The 5,791-nt window shown below is 38.2% G+C and overlaps 1 long non-coding RNA gene across 2 annotated transcripts in view; it reads left to right on the top strand.

Moving 5' to 3' along the window:
* Nucleotides 1–5,595, top strand: part of LOC102474548 (uncharacterized) — an 11,405-nt gene extending 5,810 nt beyond the window's left edge. For both annotated transcript variants that reach the window (XR_337562.1, XR_337561.1), the window contains exon 3: nucleotides 5,389–5,595. This is a non-coding gene — a long non-coding RNA (uncharacterized LOC102474548). The remainder of the gene's footprint in view (nucleotides 1–5,388) is intronic.
* Nucleotides 5,596–5,791: the final 196 nt, after the last annotated feature.

Here is a 5,791-nt window from a genome sequence, read left to right as displayed (position 1 = left end):
CTATGGGCATGAATCTGTTACAACTGTGAACCTTCTGATCATAAAACTTGCCCTCATCCTTTTGCCGAAGCAGAGCTACAGGGGAAGCCCAAGTTAAACCACAGCCAGTGGAGGACAACCAACTTAGGATACATGTGGGGTATTCATCTGATGTGTGATGGTCAATAGTTTAATCTATGCCAGAGATAATTAGGAATAGTAATTATAATAATAGCTGACAGTTATGTGGCATTCCCTATGGCACGTAAATGGATTAAGCCCTACATATACTTTCACTTATTTGATCCTTATTCAATCATTAGATAATCATTAGCTAAGTGACCATTTTATACCAGACATTCTTTTAAACACTACAGTAAGGTTAATGTAAACCAACCAAATAACTTTTCATATGGAACACACATCTTATTGAGGAAAAAATAAATAAATAAATATATTGAGTCTTTGGGGAAATCATAATGCATTTTTGCATAGAAAAACATAGAAAAATATGTCATGACTTTCCTGACGATCTAATAGTTAATAAGAATAATGTGATGATGAAGAATGGTAAGTGTTTTGAAAATTAAGCAGAAAAGGGGCCAGTAGGTGGTGTGGCAGTTAAGATGCTGGATTCCCACATGGCTGACCGCACTGAGTCCTAGACATGGTGGCTTAAAAATCATACTGCATGTGTGTGTGTGCATTCCCAAAATCCCAGGAGGAGAATGGAAGTGAAGATATTGTAGTGTGGCCATCCCCTGCCCCCCTAGGGATGATTTCTCCTTTTCCCTCTCACTATCTCTCTAATTCTCACCAGCAAGCACACATACCATATGACAAAAAACTTACCACACATACCATATGACAAAAACCTTACAAACTAAAATAAAAACCAAACAGAAAAATAGAAAAATAGAAGGTGACTGTGAGGTTTGGAGGGAAAAGGGAAGTTCAAATTTTCAGTGTGATGGTTTATTGTTCTCTCATTCTGAAGATGATAGCTGAGAAAAGACTTATGGGAAATGAGGTAGTTAATCATATGGCTATTCAGAAGAACATTCTGGGTAGAGAAAACAGCTGAGAGAAAGGTCCTATATGGAAAGTATGTGCCTGGTGTTCAAGTTCAGGGATTAACTGAAGTGAGTAAAGAAATGAAGAAAATGTTCCAAGAGGTCACACAGGCCCAGATTTGTGGGCCTCTCTCACAGAGAGTTGTCATAACTTTCCTATAATTGTGAACAGAATAGGCACTCCTAGAGGGTTTTGAAAAGAGAACTGACCTAATCTGATCTCACTTTAAACAGGATCACCCTGGTTATTGTGATCAGGACATAGTGGAGATGGTGAAGGTAGAAAAGAAGAAGCCTGTTTTAAGGCCATTACAGCAATGGAGGCTAAAGATGATGATTATAGGCTTGCTATCTGAAGAAATAACAAGATATTACAGATTATCAAGTTACATAAAACAAATTTCACATAGATCAACGACTGAGTAGAGGAGAAAAAGAACATGAAGAACAAACCTAAAGTTTTGCCTGTCATCTGGTGCAGGAAAATTCACAGTGGAATGCATAGTAGGAAAATCTGTAGTTTCATATGAATGCATCTAGTCTTTACAAAATCCTTATTGGGTAGGTTCTAATAGAACCCTCAGTTTACAGATGCTAAATTTGAAGCACAGATTAATTAACTAACTTGCTCAAGATTATAAACTAATAAGAAGAGAAGTCAGGTTTTCAAATGACAAAATTTGGCTCCAGAATCAATGCTTTTAGAAACTAATGTCTACTGCTAACTGGAAGTCAGAAGTTCTCTCTCAAAATGAGACTAAATATTTGTCAAAGAGAGCATGCCTGGCTTTGGTTCAAAATGCTAGAGGACTTTGGAATGATTCTCTAATCAGGATATGCCACAGGCTTGAACAACATAGAATCTACGGGTTATAAAGACCAAGATGCTTATAAAGCAGAGCTTCTTCCCTATGGCTTGGCATTCTAAGCTTGGCACTCTAAGAGTCAGCGTTCTGGAGCAAATTCAAAGAGGATGGTATTGTTTCCAGTATGTCGACTTGACTTAAGATGGGGCTATCTTTGAGTCCACATTCAGTACCAAAGGAGGAAAAGTTAGAACTGTTTCTCGCTTCTCAAGCTGAAATATCAAGTTTGAAAATTTCTATAGTAAAGTCACACAGACCAGTAATTTTGCCCATTGTAATATTGAATTTCACAAAGTTCGGCCTCATTTTGAGAACCATTTTCCCACAAATATTTGTTGCATTTGTTCTGATATAAATGACCACAAGCTTGTAATTCTTTGGCATATTTGCCTGCTCTCTGTAGATTACATCACTTCTGTGCCCTCTGAGCCAGCATGTGGTATGATTCCATTACCTGGTTTTAGGCCCTACAAAATACTACAGAGTGGAGAATGAAGATTGTTGGCATCTTCGTAAGAGGAGACTACCTCATGTGTGGTCATCACAGTTTTTCCAAACAAGGCAGAATTGATGGAGGCTGTGGACGATTAATTTCATACAGAAAGTTTCAGGAAGAATTTAAAGATTGAGGCATTTGAAGTTATCCAAACAGACTCTAATGCCAGCATTCCAATTTTATCTTTTTCAAACAGAGTCTTAATTCTCACATAAAAAACAAAGCAAGTCTGTGTTATCCCAGCCACTCACATGACCAGCGATAGGAATGTAAGAGCAGTCACAGGACCTCAAGTCTGAAGCTTGTTCCTTGCTCTTTTTAAAAGTGCTGGGCTTCTCTATGCCCTAGACTTAGTCTATGTGTCTGATTTCTCCAGCATAGTTGTCACCTTAAGATAGTATCCTTATATTAATTTTTTGTCATGGTAATCTATTATATCAGTCCCCCAAAACTTGTCTTCAATAGCTATTTTATTTCAGCAGTACAAGCTAGTTAAACAGTTTTGCAATCATGCTTTATAGAAATACCAGTCTTCATTTTCTAATGATCGTGTGGACATTCGTGACTTCAAAAGCAGCCAGAGAGATAACCAATATCACCACCAAGTCTCTGAGTGCCTGCTGCCTACAGCAGTTAGTGTTCCATTCTATAAAGCAATGTCCACCTCTCTAGCCATTTTAAGAAAAAAAAAGAATTAGAAGATACTAGTAGTTTTATTATCTAGAGGATAAGGAAAGCGGAAGAAATAGCTTGAGGAATGTCTCCTAAAGTCATCAATTACAGGAAGCAGGACAACAGAGTGGGGATTTATCTAATACAGAGAATGCCTGCACCACCATGGCTCCAATCGGGAGTCATAATAGCTGAAACCTATCACATTTAGGAAGCTAGTCAGGCTCCAGAAAATATATGACAATGGCAAATGGATAACCCACTTCTCTTCCCTCTTGATATCCATCACTCAGTGACTGATATTTTTCCAGTATGAACAGAAAAACTAGGGCTTCTGCCATTGTGCATGGCAGCAGAAACCCCAGAACCGACAGATATTTGACCTATTTTTGCTTTCATTGTCCCACACAAGTGCATTTGATTGGTCAAACCTAAATTTTATCTACAACTGAGAAGCCGTGCTGTCTGGGAAATGTAGTTTCATTTTCCATTGTGTAGTACAGAGGCACACTAAAGGCAGAGTGGAATAGAAACTGAGGGCTGCCCCACCATCTCCAGCACAACGTGGCTCGGTCCTCAGAGGTTCGTCTTACCATCTTATAGCATCTTCTACTACCTTCTGCTACCGTTTGCCTAACACTGACTGTAGGCTATCTCTTCCTGCCAGTAATTTCTGAGTCTTCTCTTGCCTTGACTCTTGCTGTGTTCACTCTGTTGGAGTTATGGTATTTCTCCAGTAAGTCCTTTAGGAAAGTGTTTTTTGTTTTGTTTGTTTGTTTGTTTGTTTTTCTTTTTTTGGAGAGGTTTTTGCTATAGGGCGCATGTGCTTGTCAGAAAGACAGAGAGAAACAGAGACAGAAATCGAGAAATCACCCCCAGGGGGGATGGCCATGCCTCAATCCCTTCTCCTCCATTCTCTCAAGATCTTGGGCACGCGCACACACACACACGTCTGGAGTGAGTTTAAGCCACTGGATCTGGGACTCGAACCACAGTGACTACATGGGAGTCCAGCAACTTAGAGATTATGCCAACTGCTGGTCCCATTTGTTTTTTGTTTCTTTATTTTTATTTTTTGTTTTTTAATGAACTCCAATCTGGTTTCTTTCTATGGGTTTGTGTGTTATAGAAAGGAAACAACTAATGTTCTGCTTTAGAAGGAGATATAGCCAGTATCCAGGGTAGCCTTCCTTTTTATTGGTCTGCAGTCAGGGAGAAATTTCTCTTTCCATGATCTCTCAGTGCACGTCAGGATCTCCACTGTTCCTCTTGAAATCTCCTCATTTGGTTTCAGTTGGCACCCAGAACACCATCAATTCTCTCTAAAGAATGTCTAGCTCCGATTCATGAATAAAATATTTGTATTTTTAAACTCTCCAGGTACAGGACTACATAAAAATAGCATAATATTTTTATTCTCTTCTGAAAAGCTACTCTGACATCAAGCTATGTTTCTCAGTATTGGAGCCTCAACCAAAACCAAGAGAGAGCAGGTGCATTTTTAAGGCTCTATGATATGACATATGTGTGTTTATTTTAACATTATTTTATTAATAAATTCAACTTATTTTTAGGGTTGTTCTCTACCTATACTCTCTAATGAGAGATACCCTGGATATAAGCATCTAAAATGCCTCTTTCCCATTTTGTGCTATACTTGATTAGGCTGGAACCTTAGCATTACTAGAAGGTCTGCCAGTACTTTACAGAACCCTCAGTAAAAATGACTTTTTTATTTTTTTAGCAACTTTCACTTGAAGCCTTTTTATCTGTATAAATGATCAATTGTGAGGTGATTTTAAAACTTTAACTTGAATAAAACCTACGGGTAGAGGTAGGGTCTGAGGAAAGACATTTAGAAGAAAAATAGGGAGGCAAAGCATTAATGGGACAAAGAAATGTGGTATTATCTGTTGAAGATATTTTATAGTTTTATCAACTGGACTAGGGAAAAATGTTAACCTGTTGAAATATTCACTTTGTAAGCAAAATACTGTGATTGAATATACAAAAGAAAATGAAATAAAAAAATGAAAAAAATTATTATTTTTTCTTTATTTTGTTACAGTCAATCAAAGGTTTTTAAAGATAAAAATCTGATTTATTTAGTTAGAATAGGACCATATAATATTCACTTTTAACAAGTCTTCTTGGTGACACTAATGAAGCTAGTTTATTTTCTGTAATGTACAAGACCAAGAATGGACATATAATTATTTTTAAGTGAGCACAATAAATTTCTCTTTATACAGCTGCCTTGGGCATTATTAATAGGCAAAATCTGCATGTCTTCCTCCTATAGGAAAAAGCATTGCTGTGAGCGCTTTGAAGAATGGGTCCAGAGAGTGACTAAGTGGCAATACAATTGGACCCATGTGCCAAGTCCTGAATTCACATCCTGGGACTACCCCGCAAGCACGTTAGATTCATGTATGCATGCTCCTCATGTGACTTGCTAAGACTGAGTTGATGCTGGACTCGAACACAAATGACTGCAGTTCAAGTCCCAAATCTGGTGGCTTAAAACTCACGCTGGGTATGGGTGCATGTGTGCCCAAGATCCCGAGAGTGGAATGGAGGAGGAGAGATTGCAGTGTGCCCATTCTCCCCAGGAGGATGGTTTCTCACTTTCTGTCTCTCTGTCTCTGTCTGTCTCTCCAGTCAGCACACTACCCTGTAGCAAAAATCTCTCTTTAAAAAAAAAA

The sequence above is a fragment of the Tupaia chinensis genome, unplaced genomic scaffold (genome assembly GCF_000334495.1).
Source record: "Tupaia chinensis unplaced genomic scaffold, TupChi_1.0 Scaffold147312_1, whole genome shotgun sequence".
Taxonomy (NCBI): Eukaryota; Metazoa; Chordata; class Mammalia; order Scandentia; family Tupaiidae; genus Tupaia; species Tupaia belangeri.
The sequence above is the reverse complement of the archived record's forward strand: the minus strand, read 5'-3'. Positions and strand labels throughout refer to the sequence as shown.